General features: G+C 48.9%; 1 protein-coding gene across 2 annotated transcripts in view; it reads right to left on the reverse strand.

Moving 5' to 3' along the window:
* The window catches only part of ABAT (4-aminobutyrate aminotransferase), an 87,370-nt gene extending 69,057 nt beyond the window's left edge, over positions 1 to 18,313 (reverse strand). Inside the window, exon 1 of one of the 2 annotated variants that reach the window (XM_058570089.1) lies at positions 18,237 to 18,313. The gene's annotated coding sequence lies outside the window, so the exon portion shown is untranslated. Of the gene's footprint in view, positions 1 to 1,580; positions 1,760 to 18,236 lie in introns of those variants that run through there. The other variant, XM_058570093.1, reaches the window with a different exon arrangement.
* Positions 18,314 to 22,288: the final 3,975 nt, after the last annotated feature.

Genomic DNA, 22,288 nt, shown 5'->3' on the forward strand with positions numbered 1-22,288 from the left:
AATGCGCGAACTCCGCTGCTGGCGGAGGTTCGGATCCAGGGTTCGGATCCCAGGCACACACCGATGCCCTGCTTATCAAGCCATGCTGTGGTGGCGTCCCACATAAAGTGGAGGAAGATGGGCACAGATGTTAGCCCAGGGCCAGTCTTCCTCAGCAAAAAGAGGAGGATTGGCACGGATGTTAGCTCAGGGCTGATCTTCCTCACACACACACAAAAAAGAAATCATGGGTGATAATAGTAATGCTGATGTCCATCAAGTATTTACTGCTCTGTGCCAGGTGATCTCCTAAACGTTTCCGTGTATTAATCCTCACACCAACCTACAAGGTAGTTATGATGATCACTCCCATTATACAGATGAGACGCAGAGAGGTTCACTAGCTTGCCCGTGTTTCCACGGCCGGGAAGCAGCTGAGCTGGGACTCGAACCCACAGACAAGGATTTAAGTGGGGCTCGGATAAGACAAAACTTCCGAATGTGGGATGAGAAGGATGAGGCCTGGGGAACAAATGAGCTGCTTCCGGGGGATTTACTAGACATCACCTTGAATTCTCTCACAACCAGTCCTACCCACCACCTTTCTGTCTCTCTACTGGGCAGTCCTTAGGGGATTGTCACAACACGTCTGCAGAGGGCAGCGTCCTCGTGCCTCCTCACTCCCTGAGCTCCAGAGGAGCTAGGAATCGACTACCAGGTGCCCGAGCCAGCTAGCCAGGCACCTGCAGGGCTGTCCTGCCACACCATTCCACAGCCTGCACCTCCAGGACCCAGTCCCCAGCCCTGCGTCACCTGTAGATGGTGTTGCCTTCTGGTGTTAACTGACACCCTTGTGAGGCCAGCAGCCACTGTTGTTTAAAAACGTACAAGTTGAGTGCATGTAAGATGGGGAAATCCACGTGAGACCAGTGGATGGCACCAGTATCACTTTCCTGGTTGTGACTATAGGTTAGCAAGGCGTCACCGCTGGGGGAAACTGGGTGAAGGGCACGCAGAATCTCTCTGGATTATTTCTTACAACCGTGCCAATCGACAACGATCTCAAAACGAAAAATGTACTTGAAAAAAACAGGCAAGATGAAACAAAAGAAATCCAAGCAAATATGGGACCTAAATATAACCGGAACATTCTCAAAAACTCTGAAAAAGTTAATCCAAGTAATGTATTCATGTATTCACTCAGCAAACACTGGCCACATCTTCACTTTATGCCAGATCCTGGGATGAGGCTCAGAAAGGACATGTAAAGCCTGTATCCTCGTGGGATTCACAGTTCAGTGCTGGAGACACTAGCAAAGGAGACTTACAACAGAGAGTGATAAAACCCTCTGAGAAGGAGGCCCCAGACAATGACTTTCCCAAAGAGAGGTGGGAATTCACCTGGGGCATGGAGAAGCTTTCCTCTACGAGTGTTGGGAACCCGCCCCAAACCGAGGGGCTGCCTCTCTAGGCCGGACGGCCCTTGAACTCTTTTAATCACGTAAGATGGAAATTTCACCCGCATATAATCTTGGGCAAGTTACTTGGGCGAGGTGCCTCAGTTTCCTCGTTTGTAAAATGTTGGTGAGCACAGGACCTACCTTGAGAGTTAAACAATGATGCATGTATAGTGCTGAGAACAGAAACTAGTCGAAGGGTTTCGTGTGCGCTTCTGCGCCCTGTTGAAAGCAGAGCCCTGAGCAGCCTTCCATCATCGGCATTGCTTCCCGGGTCTCCCCTTCGTGTGCCGACGTCCCTGAGCCCTGCAGCCACCCTTGCTCATTCGAGTTGGGGAGCGGGATGCAGAGGGGGGCCCACAGGCCCCAGCTGAGCCTTGGCAGGACTTTGCCAGCAACTCCAGCACCTGGAAGGGGGGGATGCCCCGTTTTATAACCTTCTCCAGGTTAAAGATTACCAGTCTTGTGAAATGCAGTTACAATCTGCTATCTGCTACAGATACCTTTGGATCCTTCAAAGGTCTGAACCAAGCGAATCCTCCTTAATCTTATTGGGAGAAGCCTTTACTCAGTTGGGCAAGGTAGCAAACCTCCACACAAAGGGCGAGAGGTGTGCACATTTGCTCATTCCCACAAGAACATCATGCAGGGATCTCCCCTAGACAAAGGCGGTGACCTTTGGCGTACCATGTTTCGCAGCAACGGCATGAATTTACTGGCATTCTCCATTCCCAGAAGAAGGAAAAGAACATAATATGGCCAAGTGCTCAGAGTCTCAGGCCCCTATGGGAGGATTTTTCTCTCAACCTCCCTATCAACACGGGGGTGAATTCGCAGTATTGAAAGGATGGAAGGAGTGCGGGATCCAGAACGGTGAGTTTTAAAAATCTGCCTTGAGCCAAACATCCCAGGTTCAGCTGCCCTCTCCTTATTGAACTTATCTATATCACTTTACTGACTCCACCCCAGAGCCTAGGCCCTGCCATCACAGTGGAAGAAAAACCTAGAAATCCAGTCAGAACCAGTCACAAAGGAGAAGGTGCTGGAGAGAGAGGTGCTCCCTAACAGAAACTTCCTCTGAACACACTAGAAAGAGTAGGGACAAAGCGTGCTCTTAAGCAGGGTCTCCGAACCCCAGCACTATTGACTTTCTGGGCCACATAACTCTTTGTCGTGTGTCGGGGAACAGTCCTGTGCCCTGTACAATGTTGAGCTGCATCCCTGGCCTCCACTCACTACATGCCAGTAGTACCTCCCACCCCCACCAGTTGTGACAACCCAAAATGTCTCCAGACCTTGCCAAATGTCCCCTGGGGTGGGGGTGGGGGGCACAATTGTCCCAGTGGAAAGCTCCCACTCTTAAGGACCAATGGCAGGTCATCTGCTCTGAGGGGCTGCACTAACCACGATATAGCTGCAGGGGTATAGACAAAGCAGTTCTGTGAAGCAGTTCCCGCCCTCGGGGCAAGTTTCCTAATAGCTCCTGATCTGTAAAATGGGCCTGAGATCACATCACAGGGTCATCACGGGGTCCCCAGAGAGAGGACTCACTGCACCAGCACACTGATTGGGAGGTAGTAGACGCTCAATAAACAGAAGTCTGTGCGCCAATACAGAGAGCACGGTCCGATAAGAGGAGGGACTAACAATGATCTATATTTTGGGTTTTCCCCCTAACATGTCCCACCGCAGAGGGCAAGATGAGCCATGCCAGAACTGCCCCTTCTCTCCAGGCTCCAAAACCTTCCTGAAGCTCCTGGCTTATTCCTTCTTTTGCCAACAAATTCCTGCCTTGAAAACCCACAAGGAACACCACAGACACCTGGATTCATGAAAACACCATCAATCTTGTTGGCTCTGTCTGGATCTCCATCTTGAGACAGGGACAGACCCGTTTAATGAGATTTTGAGCGCTGGTGTATATAGATCTCCCTCCCCCATCTCCAATTCTGTAAAAACCCAGCAGACATATATTGTGATTAAAACCTTCTCAATTACTCTGCTGGGTGCAGAAAGAACCAGAACCCCACGCTGGCAAACCAATTAAGAAGGCAGTGCCAAGAGCAGGACAAGGGGTCTCAGGCCTAGGTAATCATCAGCTCAGTTCAGGGCACGGATTTGGGGACATTTTAGAACCCTGACTCAAAAAAAATGTTGTAACTATGCAGGTGAAATTCCTGATCACTCTGATCCCCTGTTTATCTTGAAAAGGAAAAAGCACCACTCAAGTTCAGAAAATAAAATCTGTAGAGAGCTAGAAGTGGTCACGTTTGCCCCTTGGAAGCTGTGGGGTCTCAGGCAAGTGACTTGAGTTCTCTGAGCTTCTTCTTTTTTTTTTTTTTTATAATTTTTATTTATTTATTTTTTTCCCCCAAATCCCCAGTAGATAGCTGTATGTCATAGTTGCACATCCTTCTAGTTGCTGTATGTGGGACTCGGCCTCAGCATGGTGGGAGAAGCGGTGCGTTGGTGTGCGCCTGGGATCCGAACCCGTGCCGCCAGCAGTGGAGCGCGCGCACTTAACCACTAAGCCACAGGGCCGACCCTCTGAGCTTCTGTTTTCTCCTCCGTGAGAGTGAGAATAGCAACATCTCCCCAGGGTGATGAGTAGAGATGCTAACGAAAAAGGAGGAACGGTTTAAGTCCACAGCTCGGCACCTGGCCCAGGCCTATCCCGAGAATGTCCTAGCAGGCAGGACACACTGGCCAGGCTGGGGAGAGGATTCCAGACCTGATATGGTGCCGGGCAGATGCCACTGCTGGCAGGACTCGGGCTGACTATGCAGAACCGTCGCTTCCCCTGCTAGCAAAACTGAAGTGCTCGATGCCAGGAGCTTGGGGGTGAAGCTAAATAGGACGACTGTGTTACTCCAGAGGTTGCCACACACATCCTCCTGCAAGGAAGCAACCCTAGACGTGCTAGAAAGGCTCGTGGAACCACCCTTAATCCGGAAGATTCCAGGAGACTTGTTATTGTCTTAGGATAGTTGTTCTTGGTATAAAAACCAGCCGTTGAACATGGCTCAAAGGCCTCGAGGTCTGGTTCTGCTCACCTTCCCAATCTCCGTGCACACCCCCTCCCCCTCCCTCTGGGTCCTGCCACTGGATCTGATGTCCATCCAGTGAGGGCTTCTACCCTAGAGCCTTTGTAGGTGCTCTTCCTACTGTCCAAATATGCTTTTCCCGACTTCTGATTCTTGATTCCTGCTCACCTTTCCAATTTCAACTTGGGAGGCACCTCCTCCAAGAAGCCTTCCCTGACCCTCTCCCACCAGTTCAAACCCCACTCTGAGCGCACTCTTAGCCCCACATACCTCTCCCCTCTGTGGCACCATCACATTTACATGGCACCTCTGTTTGTAAAATTATTTGGTTCATGTCTGGCCACTTATAAGACTGTAAACCTCTTTAAGCTGTGTTTATGCTTAAAATCTCACCCCCATCATTATACCGCCCGGCACTGTACTGCACCCTCAGTACATGTTTTGTTGAATTGTTACTATGAGTGTTGGTTGGTGCAGTCTCTTTAGAGAGCAACTCAGCATGTTCTATCATTTCTAAGGCTACAGTGGTTAAGACACTGTGGTGTGGGGGCAGAGATAAACACACCTACTGATGAGACAGAACAGAGAAGAGAAAAACAGACCTACGCTTACATGGACACTTGATTTCCGACACAGTGGCAGTGATATTGGGTCAATGGGATTATCCATACGGAAAGAAAAATGAGTCATGATCCTCCCTAATCCAATACATAAAAACCACCCCCAGGCGGCTTGTGGAGATAAATCTGAAAGGCAAAACGTGGAAGCTTCTAGGAGACAACAGAGGGGGCAATATGAATGACCTTGGATTTATGAATCCAAAAAGCGTTAACCATAAAAGGTTAACGATATGAACTATATAAAAATGAAAAATTGCAATCACTGAAAGTCATCGTTGAAAATGAAAATCACACCACAGAGCAGAAAATATGTGCAAAATGTGTAACTGTCAAAGGGATGGTTATCCAGCAGGATAAAGACTTCTACAGAGCAATGAGAAAAAACAGACAACACAACGGAAAATGGACAAGAGACCTGAACAGGCACTTCATAAAATAGGAGACGCAAATGGCCAATAAACACATACAAAAGATGTCAAATTCAGTTAGTAAGGAGAGAAATTTCAAAACTACTACACATTCCCCAGAATGGCTAAAATGACAAAATAGAGCAGCAAGTCGAGGTGTTGAAGCTGGAGAGGACAGGGAGCCACTGGAACTCGCACACACACTGCTGGTCGAGTCTAGGCGGGCAACCACTTTGTTCTAGAATTTTCATGGCAACATTATTTGTAATAGTCTTGCTATAAACTGAATTGTGTTTCCTCAGATTTCATATGTTGAAACCCTAATCCCCAATGTGATGGTATCTGGAGCTGGTGCCTTTGGGAGCTGATTAGGTTTAGACGAGGTTATGAGGGTGGGGCCCTCAGGATAGGGTATGTCTTTATAAGAGGAAGAGACATGAGAGCAATCTCTCTGCCATGTGAGGACACAGAGAGAAGACAGCAGTCTGCAAGCCAGAAGAGAGCCCTCACCAGAACTCTACCATGCTGGCACCCTGATCTCAGACCTCCAGCTTCCAGAAATGTGAGAAACAGATTTCTGTATTTAAGCCACCTGGTCTATGGTATTTTGCTTGACAGCCTGAGCAGACTAAGACAAACCCCAAACTGCAAACCACCCAAATGTCCATCACAGGGGAGTAGATAAATAAATTGTGGCCTATTCATGCAATGGACTACTACGCAGCAATGAAAATGGATGGGCGAGGCCACAGGGAACAATGTGGATAAATCTCGCAGATGTTATGGTTTGCAAAAGAAACTAGACACAAAAGAACACAATGAAGAGAACCAAGCTAAGCTCATCTGGAATGAAGGATGCATCCTCAGGTAGTGGAACTGTACCTATAAAGAAGGCAAGGAAGGGTCCCTGTGAGAGACTGGGTGGGTTGCATGGGGCTAGGGTAATGACTGAGAAGGGCACGAGGGGCCTGCTCTTTCTGGCTCTCGGTGGTCCACTTCTTGACCTGGTTTGCAATTAGATGACTGTCAGCTCTGTGAAAAATCACTGAGCTGTTCTTTGTTCTTTTGTGAATGTTTCTGTATGCATGTTATATTTTACAAGAAAAAGGTTTACAGAAAGTATTTGGAAAAAATACACACATACCTTTTGGTGTAGCAATTCCACTTCTAGAAATTTATCTTACAGAAATATTTGCATGTGTGAAATGACTGGATACACACTGGTCTGTTGCTGCTTCTCTTCTGACGGCAAAATATTGGAAACAACCTAGAGACCCATCGATACGGTATCTGTCGGATAAATTAAGTGCTCGACACTGTGGAATACTCTGCAGCCATGAAGAGGGGTAAGAAAAGATCTCTGTGATATATTAAGGATAAAAATCAAAGTGCTTGGGGCCGGCCCAGTGGTGTAGTGGTTAAGTTTGCACGCTCTGCTTTGGCAGCCTGGGGTTCGCTGGTTTGGATCCTAGGTGCAGACCTATACACCACTCATCAAGCCATGCTGTGGTGGCGTCCCACATACAAAATAGAAGATGGGCACAGATGTTAGCTCAGGGCCAATCTTCCTCAAGCAAAAAAGAAGAAGACTGGCAACAGATGTTAGCTAAGGGCCAATCTTCCTTACCAAAAAAAAAAAAATCAAAGTGCCAAACAGTGACCATTTTTAAAATACAGAGCTGCCTCTAGGGAGCAGAAGGGGCCCAGGAGATGGGATGAAGGAAGAAAACTTAGTTTTCTCTGTACACTGAGTTGAACTGTTGGCGTGTTTTACCACGCACTACGTTACCTATTCAGAAAATAAATTATCATTAAAAAAACAGAATAACTACACATAGACTGGGCGAATAAAGGCATGGGAAGGGAAGGAGGCAGGATTTCAACTCTCTGGCACTTGGAGGTCCCCAGTGAAACCCATGTTTGAAGACTTGGGTTTTAGAGCCAGACAGGTCTCGGTTTAAGTCCAGTTTGTGGTTCTTCCTTCCTCTGTGACCTTGGCCAAGAAACTTAAAACTCTCTCATTCTGTGTCCTTGTCCGCAAGAGGACCTTCCCAGCCGGGTTACTGAGAGCATCAGTAAGATAATCCAGAGAGAGCCCAGCGCTGGCAGGTAGAAATCATTCAATCACGCTCGCTCCTATCACCCATCTAACAACCACCAATATGTTGTTTCAAAAGGTAGTATTGTTGTTGCCGCTTTACAGAGGAAACTGGGGTCCAGAGGTCACAATCTGCAGGGCACTCAGGGAGCCAGCAACACAGCCGCTTTCCAAATACGGGGCTTTGATGACCCTATAGAAGCATCTAAGAAACGGACCCCACCCGAGCCCACAGCAGGCCTTCGAGGGGTTGCACAGGGTGGAATCTGACCAATCACTGCAAACGATCGAGTTGTTAGGGGCGGCTGCCGCTGGAAGGAAGCGCTTCAGACTTTCTCCACTTCCCACCGGCTTGATTCAGCACTTTTGACTTTTTAACCCTGCTTCCCGATTTGCCGTGGCAGCTGGCCCTCCCAAACTCTGCTGTGATCACCAAGGGATAAGATATTATTATTCCCATTGATTGATGAGTAAACTGAGGTAGAGAGAGCAGTGGGCACACCCAGAGGCATCCACGTGGCTCGTGTTAGGCCCCGGGGCCCCGAAGCCTGCAAGCCTGGGTTTCTCTGTGGACGCGCTACTTTACTACAGGAGCCTGGGTGAGTCAGTCATCCTTTCCAAGCCTGCATCTCCCACCTCTGCAATCTGATCAGTCCTTCCTCCCAAGGTTGTGAGCAATGAGATGAGCAATTGCACATAAAACCCTGAGAATAGCCCTCGCACCCACTGAATGCTCGGCAAATACGAGCTGTCGCTATTTAGGGCTCATCGCCATTACGATGGGCAGAGCCTGAGTTGAAACTTCACCCAGGGTCCTCTGAATGCTTCCTCTTGTCCCTCTAGCTCATCATTACCCTGACAGCCCAGCTCTGGATCCCTCCTGGACCCTGTCCCCAGGTCAGAATGTCCATGCTCTTCTGCGTGTGGCTCTTCTCTGAGCCCTGCTGTCAGCCCCTGGGGAGACTGTGCACTCAGGGCGGGGCAGGGTGCCAGGCTCACAAATCCGCATGCAGGCAGGAATCTGCACAAACGCTCCTTGGTGTGCTCATTTCCAGCCTGTCCCAGAACGGCGCTCAGCTTGCAAAGCCAGCAGAGAGCTATTTACAGCTCTGGGCAAGGAGAGGGGCGGCAGGCTCGGTTCCCACATGGGAACAGCCCTGCCGAGGTGGTGGCTTGCTCTTTTGGCTGCTGTAAGAGGCTGTTTGGCCAACTTTGCCCCACAGGAGCTTCGAGGTCCTAAAAGCTTTTGCTGGAAGGCCAGAGATCCGCCCCAGGAATTGTCAGGTTCCCTCATGGAACGTGTGCTCAGAGGCAGGTGGGAGAACGTGGCCCTGGGCTCCCACCAATCGCTGCCAATGGATTCTAAACATCTAGAGGGAGGAAGGGATACGGGAGGCCTGTCAAAACCATGGACAGCTCTAGCCTCTCTGACATTGCTCTAGGTCAGCGGTTGACAAACTATGGTTGAGAGGGGGGATATCTAGCCCCCTGACTGTTTTTGTAAATAAAGCTTTATTAGAACACAGACTCGCCCGTTCATTTACACGGTCTATGGCTGCTTTCACGGTACCGACAGTTGAGTACTTGCGATCATAACTGTATGGCCCACAAAGTCTCAAACATTTACTGTCTGCTCCTTTATACAAAAAATTTGCCAAGCCCTACTCTAGGGGAAGTCCCCACTATCTCATCTTTTAACAGGCTTCTCTGTCTGATCCTCCTATAGTCAGTCTACTCTACACTCAGCTTCCAGAAGGATCTTTCTCGGGTGCTAATCAAATCAGGCCACCTCCTGGCTTAAAATCCTTCCATGGTTCCCCACTGGTCTCTGAGTCAAGTCCAAACAGTTTATCATGGGTCACCTGGCTGATCTGGGCCCCTGCGGCTTCCCCTCTCCTCACTCACCCATCCTGTGCCCCAGCAGACGCCTCCCTCATCCTCTGAACGTTGGTTTTATAGGGAAAAAAACTGTGTCTCAGTGGAAAATTATGCAGTGTCTACATACAACACAAACCTTTGGGTTATCTCCTTCTAGCCCTGTTCATTATCTTTGAGCTATTTTTTCCAACTTTTTGTAAGTTGTAGGAAACTGATAGACAAGAAAATTCTGTCTTGTCTAACCACTTTTTGCCTACATTTGCAATTCATTTCAACGTTCCTTTACTCCATACACAATTATGCTTCATTTGACTTTTCCTTTGAATCAGTTCTAACATCTGCCTGGTGCCCTCCTCAAATGAGCTTAATAAAATCATGAACAAGTGTTCGTTTTTCTATCATGATTTTATCCTTTTTTCCTGAAGATTTTCTTTTAACAGTTTTCCATGAAGTCTCTGAGCCTCTGTTCATGTTCTCTCTGTTGAGAACATATTTTCTGTCTCTTCTGTGTTTTCCTCCTGAAATTTCTTCCCCAGCATCCCCAGGGTGAGGGGAGGAACTAGAACCTGTATCTACTCCCACCCTCTCCCAGCACTCATCTCGCGGAATGGCAGTGGTTTATAGGCACGTCCCCCCACAGCTAGACTAGAAGATCCTCTGGCGTAGTAGTTGGGTCTCTAGCTCTCCCTCATCACACACACCCACACACCCACACCCACACCCACACCCTGTTAGTACTGTACAGGACACATGGAAGTTGTGCAATAAACGGACACGCATGAAAGAATGAATGAATGAATGAATGTCAGATGATTACACTGCCCACCTAGACAGAAGCCACCAAAAGCAAGACTTTGTTTTCCTTATTCAACACCACACACTAGATGCCAGGGTCTGGCATCTACTGAGTACTCAATAAATACTTGCTGAATAAATGAAAGAATACCACTTAAGCTCTTGTTCTTGGCGTACTTTTAAGTCATCTTCCCTTTCTCCACTTTTGAAGAGCAAACCTAGTAGCTTCAGCATGCTACCCTCCCACTCTGTATTTTCATGTATCACTACTGTGGCGTTTCAACCCCTCTGGATCCCGCTCCCCTTTAGGGATTGGATGGCAATCTCCGTTCTGCTTCATGGTCATCGTGCGACCTTGAGCAAGGTGCCGCCCCTCTGGGCCTCTGTTGTCTCATGGGTCAAACAAGGTCAGTTTAGACATTCCAACAAATTAAGTACAGGAGGCAAAGATATAATGCTGGAATGGTGTTCCCGCCCAGACCATTTACATTGTAACAGATGCTGTCAATGTAACTCATCAGCAAAGCTTCTCAGGGCTTAGTTCTGAGTTGTGAGGGTTATAGAGTGTCCTAGGACAGGCTTCTCAAACTTGAACGTGCACATGAATCCTCCTCTCTCCCGGCTATTGTTAAAATACAGATTTGCATTCTCTAGGCCTGGGTGTGGCCCAAGAGTCTGCATTTCTAACCAACTCCCAGATGATGAGATACTGCTGGGGGCTAGACCACACTTCCAGTGGCAAGGTGCTGGGACACAGTGGGTCCCAGCTTTGAAGGAATTCTCAATGCAGCCAAGGGAGAGATTTCCAGCACGTTGATGATAGTCCAAGGCAATAAATGTTAGCACCTCAATGGGAGTTGTTGGCAGTTAAGCCTATGGAAGTCTGAGAATAGACAGGTTGGCAAGGCGAAGGGAGTCTGGTACAGGGTTCCCAAGGGACATGGAGATCGTTGGGAGCATTCTGCCAGGCTGATGATTCTACTGAATCATCAATTCTGGTGGTGGAGCCCATCAGTCTGTGTTTAAGAAGCTCTGCAGGGGCTTCTGATGCTAAAGTGTAAGAATCACTGTGCTATGCAGAGAGAAAGGCATAGAATATTCCAGTTGGCAGAATAGCGTTTTGTTTTCCCATAGTAGAATTTTAGGCACATGTCCAGACTTCATACATTGCCTTCATTTATTCATCCATCCATTTACAAACTCATTCATCAATCATCTAACCAACAAAGGAGTTGTGTCCATCCATCCATTCATCCATCATCTGTCCACCCACCCATCCTCCCACCCATCCAACATCCAACAAATATGTCCTGAATGCCCACTATGTACTCTTTTAGGCACAAGAGATATGACTGAAATTGTAGATACACATATCTATTTTAGCCTCTAAACCAGCGATTCTCAACCAGGGGCAATTTTTCCCCCCAGGAGACATTTGGCAATGTCTGGGGACATTTTTGGTTGCCACAACCTGGGGGGAAGTATGCTACAGGCATTTAGTGAGTAGAGGCCAGGGATGCTGCTAAATATTCTACAATGCGCAGGACAGCCTCCCAAAGCAATGTCAATGGTGTTGAGGTTGAGAAAATTTGCTCTATCTACGAGCCCCTTGTGGGCAGGAACTGTATTATAGTCATCTTGATATCCCAAGCTCACAAGACAGTGCCTGACCCACAGGAGCTGAGCAGATGTTTAAATGCAAGAGGAAATGGCAACACGAAAAATACATTTACGTAGGGGCCGGCCTGGTGGTATAGTGGCTAAGTTCCCGTGCTCCACTTCGGGGCCTGGGGTTTGTGAGTTTGGATCCTGGGCATGGACCTACACACCGCTCATCAAGCCATGCTGTGGCAGGCATCCCATATACAAAATAGAGGAAGATTGGCATAGATGTTAGCTCAGCGACAATCTTCCTCAAGCAAAAAGAGGAAGATTGGCAGCAGATCTTAGCTCAGGGCCAAGCTTTCTCACCAAAAAAAAAAAAAAAAATATATATATATATATATATGTATATATGTTTACATATATAAAGAACACTTACAACTTAACAACAAAAAGACAAACAACGCAATTCAAAAATGGGCAAGTGACTTGAATAGACATTTCTCCAAAGAAGATATAGAAATGGCTAACAAGCATGAAAGGATGCTCAACGTCATTAGTCATTAGGGAAATGCAAATCAAAACCACAATGAGATATCACTTCACACCTGCTTGAATGGCAATAATAATAATAATGATAATAATAAAAATGGAAAATAACAAGTTTTCTCAAGGATGCGGAAAAATTGGAACCCTCACACTTTGCTGGTGGGAATGTAAAATGGTGTAGTCTGGCAGTTCCTCAAAAGGTTAAACAAAGAATTACCCTATGACCCAGCAGTTCCACTGCTGGACATATACCCAAAAGAACTGAAAACAGGTCTTTAAGCCAAAACTTGTACATCCATGTTCATGGCAGCCCTATTCACAATAGCCAAAAGTTGGAAACAACCCAAATGTCCATCAACTGACAAATGGATAAACAAACTGTGGTACCTTTATACCACAGAATATTATTTAGCCATAAAAAGGAACGAAGTATTGACACACGCTACAATATGGAGAAGCCAGACACAACAGGCCACATATCGTATGATTCCACTTATATGAGATATTCATAAAAGGCAAATCCATGAAGTCAAAAGGCAGATTAGTGGTTGCTAGGGGCTGGGGGAAGGGGAAAGTGGCTAATTAATCGGTACAAGGTTTCCTTTTGGAGTGATGAAGAAGTTCTGAAACTAGGCAGTGGTGATGGTTGCACAACATTGTGACGGTACTTAATGTCACTGAATTGTAGACTTTAAAACGATTAAATTTTATGTGTATTTTCACTGCAATAAAAAAATACATTGATGCATGCACTAAATGCTCACTGAGTCCCTACTGTGTGCCAGGAACTGTGCTATGCATTCAGGACACAGGAGCAAACGAGACTGGTGTGATCTCAACCCTCCAGGGGATTACAGGCGGGGACAGAAACCAGCCTACGGGCCTGGACCCAAGGAAGCCTCGGATGTGGGTGACGGAAGTTCAGAGGAGGAGAAATGGTTCCCCAGGCTGGGGGCGGGAGGGTCAGGGAGACGCGCTATAAAAGATGGAACGTGAGATAGCTTTTGAAGGAGGAGGAAATGGGTCCTTGGAGAGTCCATCTTATTGAAGGAATGTGTGATTAGAGGCCGCATCTGGCCATCCCATCCCTGCCATGGGTAAGATGGCTGAACGCACGGAGCTTCTAGAGAAGCAAGCATAGTTGGACACGGGGAGGAGGGGAGAGAGCAGTTACCCTCAGAACCCCCCTCCCCTGACTTCCCGCTGGGACGCAGTGGAGCGGGCATTGCTGATTCAGCCAGCTGAGCACTGTTGAAGGCCTCAGGCTCCCCAGCTGTCACGCCCCAGGCTTCTGTCCCCTGCCTCCTGGCAAGCAGAGAGAGATGGGGACAGCAGGACTGTGTACCAGGGGCTTGAACAAGGCTTCAGTTAATCCTCACAACAACCCAATGAGGTAAGTTCTACCATTGATCCTCCTCCCACTTTTTTTTTCTTTTCTTTTCTTCTTTGACTATTATTCCCTTTTTAAAGAGGGGAAATGAGACACTGAGAGGTGAAGTGGCTGTGGCCTGAGGCCATCATGCTCGTGGAAGCCCAGTTCAGCTCTGGTCAGTCTGACCACAAGACTCATGGGCATGCTGGCGCGAGGAATCCCCTATGGCCAGGGCACAGGCTCAGTCTGTGGGGATGAGGCCTCAGAGTCCTGTCTCCTGGCTCCAGAACTCCCAGCAAGCACAAAGGCCTGAGTTTTGGCCTTCCAGCCTGACCACTTCCCTGGACAGAGGGACTGTCCACTCCTCAGCCTACGCCCATCAGCTGCTACTGGGGGCAAAGGCAGCATTCCTCCTGGGGCCTGAGCAGCTGAGAGAGCCCCATCCTGGGGTTCAGAACTCGGGCTGGAGCCCCACTGCCAGGCTTCCTGGCCAAGGGACTCTGAGCAAGTCTCTCAACCTCTGTGGGCTGTGCTTTGCTCAGTTTTAATGCACGGGAAGGGGCTAGAGGATTCCTTGTTTTCTTCCTCTCCCCCATGAATATATTCTTATATATAGAGGTCCCTTTCACGCTGCTCGCTTCCCTAGCTGTCCATTCTCATACGTATCTATATACATCTCTTTTCCTCCCAAAATGGGATTATACTGTATATAATCCTGTAACTTCATCATTTTCACGACATAATATGTTTTGGAGACTGTTCCAGGGCAGGAACGTAGATCTACCTCATTCTTCTAAAAAGCCCGCTCATTTTCCCACACGAACGCACCGTAATGCAACCCCTTCCCATGTTGGCATTGCAACGCCCTGCAGCCAACATTCCTGCGTTCATTTATCCGCGTGCATGTGTGAGCATTTCTATAGGAGACTCCTAGAAGTGGGATTGCTGGGCCAAAGGGTATGCAGTTTAAACTCTGAAAGAGACCGCCAAATGATCTTCTGAAGAAGGCTCCATAACTAGATTATTTCTAAAACTGTTTCCGGCATGAACGTTTTTTTGACCTCTAGCAGGGAAGCGGGTAATGCCCTTAGACAAGCCATTTAACCTCTGTGAGCCTCAGTTTGCTCATCTGTCAAATGGGAAACCTAGAGTAACATACATGAAGGTGCTCTGGAGATGGCAAAGTCTTGTTTAAATTTGAGGGATTCAAATTCTCGTTAACCTCGGGAGGCTCGGCTGGACACCACCTCCTCCAACATGCAGAAAGCAGAATGCAGAGCCTGAGTGAAGAGAAGGCGCTGTCTTAGACCAAGCATCAACTGTGTGCGGGGAATATATCAGACCAGCGGTTCTCAATGGTGGCATGATTTTACCCTCCAGGGGACACCTGGCAATGCTTGGAGACAGTTTTAGTTGTCATAACTAGAGGGAGTTGCCAACTGGCAGCTAAAGGGTAGAGGGCAGGAAGGATGCTGAAAATCCTATATGCACAGGACAGCCCCCCACAAGGAAGGATTATCCAGCCCCAAATGTCAACACTGCCGAGGATACGAAAGCTTGCTCTAGACCTAGCTCTTATCTGACGCCTCCTCCCAACAAACCCCATTCAAAGATGGGGAAACCGAGGCTCAGAGAGGTGAATGACTTGCCCAAGGTTCCCAGGCAGCAGTAGCTAGGAGTCGACTCCCAGCTCCACGTGACTTTAGGGTCTGCGCTCCATGCCTCACACAGCGCTGTGTCTCTGGGAAGGCATCACCCTTGTCTCTAAGCGCTGGCTGACTGTCCACTGCCTCCGGCCCCTGGCAGATGATCTGATCACAGGGCAGGTTACAAGTGTCACTTAAAAGCACCGCCCCCACCCAGTTTTAGAGGTTTTATGACTTTGCATTGTAGTCAGAATCACTGCTTCCACCCTTCTGCAGTGAGCTACGCACCTGACGAAGATTAACTCGTTTTAGCGTGATAAGGACATCGGGGGAACCGAGTCACAGAGAGGGTAATAATTCCCCCAAGATCACACCCTCAGGAGCAGATTTGGGCTCTGGACCCAGATAACGTGTGTCCAGAGACCAACCTCTCAACCCCTGTGCACTACCGTTCCCCCTCACGCTCTGAACTTTCACCTCAGACTTGGTTCCCTGCTCTAAATTGGAGCACAACAGCGAACCTCCTAGCTGGAGGCAGGCGGAGCCCCCACCTCAAGACCCTCCGATGTGCGGGGACCTGTCGCTGTGGCCCAGCTGGGCGGTCCTGGAGAGGCTGCTGCCAGCGTTCCAGCCCTTGTCCCGTCCAGTGCCTCAGGAAAATCAGGTTCCCAGCAGGGATGGGAGATTCCTGCAGGGAACTCGGGGCCAGAGGGAGTGTGTGGGACTGAGAGAGACGCAGGGAGGAGGGGACAGGGTCCCTCAGGCCCTGTCCAAAGTTCCTGGGTGAACCCAACTATGTCACTAAGGTTCCTGCAGCTTTCAGCATATCGCAACCCATCTTATTTGCTAACCTGGGTCGATCTGGACTTGGGCAAGCCTAGACTCGGCAGTAGGCTCAATAAAAAGATCACACGGGGTGAGCGGTGAAGTGCAGACCCTCAGGAACGGATTCCACAAGGTGGCCTGTTGGGGGGCGGCGCTGAGTTCCAGCTCCGCCGCTTCCCAGCTGCGTGACATTCAGAGCACCTGCACCTCCTCTGACAAGTGGGGACAGCAGTGCCCAGCATCCCGGTTGTAAATGTGAGGACTGGCGGCAGTGTCCAGCACCCCAGCACCCCACGGGACCCGGAGAGGCTGTGACCGGCTTTGCCACCCACTGGCTGGGTGACCTTGAGCAAGTCTCTTCCCCTCTTTGGGCCTCTGTTTGCTCAACTGTCAAATGAAAGCGCAGGATCTCTGACCTCGAAGCCCTCTGAGGTCTTAGGACTCCAGACTGGGCCATTTATCTCTGCCCAGGGCTGACCTCATTGGTCACCCAGGACGCAAGTTTCTCCATACACCACGTCACAGGTGCAGCTCCAAAGAGCAAGGCAACGCTCCTTGTCTTTCTCTTCCCTGTCCCCCCAACCTGGCCCACCAGAGAAGAGCTGCCCCCAGCCCCCCAGGTCACCGACATCCTGTCCCTCAGTCCAGCTTCATCAAAGCAGCACAGCCAACACTGTCTCCAGGCCAAAGGATGGTTCCTGCAGCATCCATCTCCCTTGGCCAAGCGCCCAGGGAATTCCACCAGGCAATGCCCACAGGAGCTGGGGGGTGGGCGGCAGCCCCAGGGAGCAAACTGGCGCCCTTCTCCCTGCACTGACACCCAATTCTCCAGGAGAGGGGGTGGACTGCCTCCGGGGTGGGGGGATACTTGAACATAGCCCTTTGTGTGTGTATGTGGGCAGGGGGTCCCTGCTGGTCCTGCTGCCTCAGAGGCCATCTCTGCTACCAGAGTTTGGAGGCTCCTCGAAGGGTCTCTAGGCTCAGGATTCTAAACCTTTCTTACTAAACCTCGTTCTCTGGTCTTACCTCAGGCCAGGGTGGGGGAGGGAAGGTGAGATGGAATTAGGTGGAACAGGGAGGTGTGTGAGTACAGTGGAGAGGGATGGGATTGGGAGAGGTGCGGAGGGGTGGGTGTTGGGTGTTTGTGGGATGGGATTTTCCAGAAAGGTTAGAGAGGGGTAGAGTGAGGTGGGAGATTGGGTCCAGGTGGGTGGAAAGATCCTTGCCCTATTTCTGAGTATGAAAGCCCCTCCTCTTACACCTTTACTTGAGGAAGAGGGGAAGACCCCAAATGCCTTGAGTGTAGGGGTGTCTGAGGCAGCCATGTCTCTCTCACAGGGGTCTTGGGAGGGAACTATCCATCTCTAAAGGCAAATCCCAGAGTCCAGTTTCTGAAGCGGGGGATGCAGGAATGTCAGAATTGGGTTTGAGGGAGACTTGCATAGTCTCTGCCCTGGGATTTCCTCGTCTTAAGGAGGGGCTTATTTCCCAGGACATCTGGGGGCCTCCATTTTCCATAGAGGGAGCACACTGTTATCTATGAGCTGAGAAGACCCCCATCGTTTCGAAGGGAGGGTGGGGAGAAGAAATCCAAACTTTGTTTTTTAGGGCGGGGGAAGGGGCATGGGTCTCCAAAGAGATGAGGGACCCTAAATATCTAGGGAGGCTGGACCTCACTTTTGGGAGGCACATTCCATTCCAAGGGGTAAATTAGGGAAAGGAATCTTATCTCTAGAGTCTGGGGCCAGGAGGAAGGGCCCATTTCTGGAGGGAGAAGGAAGCTATTTTGCGCTCTGGGAGGTGGGAGACTCTCTCTTTTCGGGGGAGGGGACTCGTCTCGAGAGGTCGGGGGCCCCGTTTCTGGGAGAAGATGCCGGGTTTTCGCTCCCTGGGGGCAGGGTCGAAGGACTCCACCTCGGCTCCCGCGGAAGGGCCCGCCCCCGCGACCCGGCGCCCGCCCTCACCTCGAGGCCCCGGCTCCGACGTGCGGACTCCGCTCTCCGGGCTCCGACTCGCGGGACCCGCGCCCTGCGCTCCGGCCGCGCGCGCTCTCCGTCTGCCCCGCTCCCCCAGCGACTCGCGGGGCTCCCCGGCTCCGCCGAGCCGCGCCGGCCAATCAGCGCTGCCGGCCTCGGCCCCCGCTCGCGCTGCAGCCAATGGGCGCGCCCGCCACGGGCCGCCGCCTCCGGGGACGAGGGGGGAGGCGGGGCGGGGGCAGAGTCCGGTCTCCCCGGGCGCAGGAGCCGGGGGCCCGGAGGAGGGACCGCGAGGGCCGGGGGCGAGGACTGGGGCCGTGAAAGAGGCGGCCGAGGACCCCCATCAAGCCGGAGGGCAGCCTATCTGATGGGGTGGGGAGCCCATCTCTAAAAGGAGGCGGCTCTACAGATTGATTTAACCTAGACCTTAATTACTCCTTGCCCCTTTTCTGGATCTTCGGGGCTGCAGGCCAGTGTTGCTGCCCCACCTGCACCCTGCGCCTCGGATCGTGGGCTCTGGAACCCTCGAGTCAGAGTCAGACCAGGTTCCTATGAAAAGGAGGGGGAAAGAGCAGCATGCCCTGTCCCTCTCCGTCCCCCAGTGTGGGCGCTCTCGCTCAGTCCTCCAAGCTGCTGTTCACTGAACACCTGGCGCACCAGCTCCGGAAGAGCTCGTGCACAGTGCACAGTGGGGGCAACGCAAAGAGCACTGGACTAGGAGTCCATGGTTCCTTCTGCATGATCTAGGGTAGGTCACTACACCTCCCTGGTCCTCAATGTCCTCAATAGTAAAAGGAGACAATAATGATAGTACCTCCTTCGTGGGAGTAAATGAGACTGTGGATGTGATGAGGGTGGTTTTATAAAAATTAAAATGCTGTATGAAAACTAGTTAATACTGAAGTGTGAATGACTGGTAGCCCCGTAGCTTTCTAAAGGTATTTGGAAAGAGGACGCATTCATTCAGTACTAAAATCAAAGACACAAGAAGCTGCCCCTCAGGACACTGTGAGCTCACCAAGTGCTCCTAAGGAATGGATGAATGGAGATTCCAGACCTGAAAAGGCCCAGAAAGAATACAGCTTGGTTTTCTCCACTCAGCCTGATCAGGTCATTATTTCCAGGGTCTGCTGGAATCTTGCAGAACCCTGAAGTCCCTCCTTCCTGCCTTAAATGAGTCCAGGCTGCCCTATCTCTGATTAAGCAAGGAGGACTGTAAGTCCTAGGAATTAAAGAATTAAGATAAATATAAAACAAACAAACAGATAAACAACTGCTAAACAGGACCAAAAAGAAACAATAAATACGAATAATTCAAAGGAACAGACAGAAAATATAATTGATCTACAATTCTCCTGAAACTGAGAGAGCCGTGCCAACCTCTCTGGTATGTTAACCCTGTCACCTTGCTGCAGAACTTTATGAGGCCTGGGTTATAAATCTAGCAATTTTCCCTTAAAACCTAAGCCACACAGATAATCCCCTTTACCGCCCAAGATCTGCACAAAGAAATAAAATGGTCAATAATCATGGGAGGAAATAAAGTTTGTCTAAGAAAGGCAAATTAAAGAGATGGAAAATTTTCACCTACCAAAATGGCCTCATTTTTATTAATATAATTACTATTATTTGTGAAGGTTTCAGGGAAGTGGACAATTTCACGAATTGTTGATGGGGCTATGAATGATCAAAGCCATCCTGGAGAGAAACTAGGCATTCTTATTTAAAAAATCTTAAGGGGCCGGCCCTGTGGTGTAGGGGTTAAGTGCTTGCGCTCCGCTGCAGTGGCCCGGGGTTCGGATCCCAGGCACACACCTACGCACAGCTTGTCAAGCCATGCTGTGGCAGTGTCCCATATAAAGTGGGGGAAGATAGGCAGGATGTTAGCCCAGGGCCAGGCTTCTTCAGCAAAAAGAGGAGGATTGGTATGGATGTCAGCTCAGGGCTGATCTTCTTCACAAAAAAATAAAATTAAATTAAATTAAAAAATCTTAAAAATGAGCTTACCCTTTGACCTAGCAATTAAGCCTCTATGAATTTATCCTCGAACAATGAATGGTGCAAAAGTGTAGCGATATAGTGGTTTCCTGTCATTGTGTTTCTTGTAGTAAAAAACTGGAAACAACTGAAATGTACAACAGGGACTCGGAAGCGACATCTGTTGTGTGAACTAGAATGCCTCCAATAAAACAAAGCTGTTGCATATTGAATGGTACGGAAATGTCATCTCAAAATATTAAGTGAACAAGGATATTCACCAAAGAAGTTTATGTGGTTTTGCCCTATTTTTGTTAAACCTATATAAATAGATATAGGTAGATCAGTGCTGTCCAAATAGGACTTTCTGTGATGGCGGAATGTTCTGTATGTGTGCTGTCCAACATGGTAGTCACTAGCCGTAGGGAGGTACTGAACACTTGACATGTCAGTAGTCGACTGAGAAACGGAATTTTTAAGTTTTATCTAATTTTAGTTTTAAGTTAAATAGTCATATGTGGCTAGTGGCTATCACAGTGGACAGCGCCGATACAGACAGACAGATAGATAGACTGAAAAAATAGATGCCCATTAGTAGAAGTACTTATCTCTGTATGCTGCAATTATGGATTATTCTAATTTTACTTTATTTGCATGTCACTAATTTCTAATTATTCTATGACAAATATATATTGCTCCTGTACTAAGAAAAGAATATTTAAAATGAAAAACAAAAAAGCAAAAAGTCTAGGCCAAATGCACCCCACCATCTGTTTTGTATGACCTACAAGCTATGATATAAAATGGGTTTTACATTTTAAACGGTAGGTAAAAATCAAAAGAAAAATAATATTTTGTATCACATGAAAATTACATGAAAATTCAAATTTTATTATGCATAAAGTTTTATTGGCACACAGCCATACCCACTCACTTACGCATCGTCTGTGGCTGTCTTTGTGCTACGTTGGCAGAGCTGAGTGGTTGCGACAGAGACCGCATAGCCTGCAAAGCCAAAAATATTTACCATCTGGCCATTTTTAGGAAAGTTTGCCAAGCCGTGGTCTAAGGCCATCTGGGGAAACAAAGAGTGTGGCGTCATCTTCATTCATCTGTTCATTCATTAGTTCAACTACGTATTGAGAGCCCGCTGTGGGTTAGGCTCTGGTACTGGGCACTTGAGAGGAGCTGCGTTATTTCTGGTTAGGGAGGGGTGTGGGAGGGATATTTAAAGCCATGGTGCTTTGCAAGCTGATTCTCAAATAGCCTAATTGTGACACTTGTGAAAACCGTCAGCAGGTGGAGAAAGCCCTTCTCACATTAGCCACGCTTGCATTTTCCACAGTTCCACGGTTTTCCTGTGGGGCTGCTCCGGGCTGCAGGTGTCTTCCAGTGAATGCTGAGGATGTTTTCCAGAGGCTGGCTGAGGCCCAGGATGGGAGGTCCTTCCAGAAGAGCACTAGCTTGGAGGGCTCCCACTGCACCTCCTGAGAGGAGAAATGAGGGCAAAGGAGCGTGAAGCTCTTGGGGCACCAGCCAGTCTGAGCAGGAAAGGCCCTTAGAGATCAGCAACCCATTGTACAGAAGAGGAAACTGAGGCCCGGAGAGGAGGAGGAAGTTGCCCAGAGCCAGATTAGAACACGTGCTTTATTTCTTAAGACGTGTGCTTTCCACACCTCCTTCTCACGAAATAATAAAGGCATATCATAGAGGTCATTTGGGTGTGATGGAAAGGGGACCAGCTTGGGACCTGATATTGAATTCCACTTCCACCTCCCAATGGCCACGTGAGGTTGGACATGTCATTTACCCCCTCCCAGCCTCTGTGTTCTCATCTGTAAACTGGTTCATTAAAGTATCTACCACAATATCCACATATAAAAGGATGAAGTTGGACCTTTATCTCACACCATATACAAAAATTAACTTATAATGGATCGAAGACCTAAATAAAGACTTAAACCTAAGAAATTCTTAGAGAAAAACATAGGAGTAAATCTTCATGACCTTGGATTTGGCAAGGGCTTCTTAAGTAATACATCAAAAGCTAAGCAACAAAAGAA

Source organism: Diceros bicornis, chromosome 26, assembly GCF_020826845.1.
Source record: "Diceros bicornis minor isolate mBicDic1 chromosome 26, mDicBic1.mat.cur, whole genome shotgun sequence".
In the NCBI taxonomy this organism is placed as follows: domain Eukaryota; kingdom Metazoa; phylum Chordata; class Mammalia; order Perissodactyla; family Rhinocerotidae; genus Diceros; species Diceros bicornis.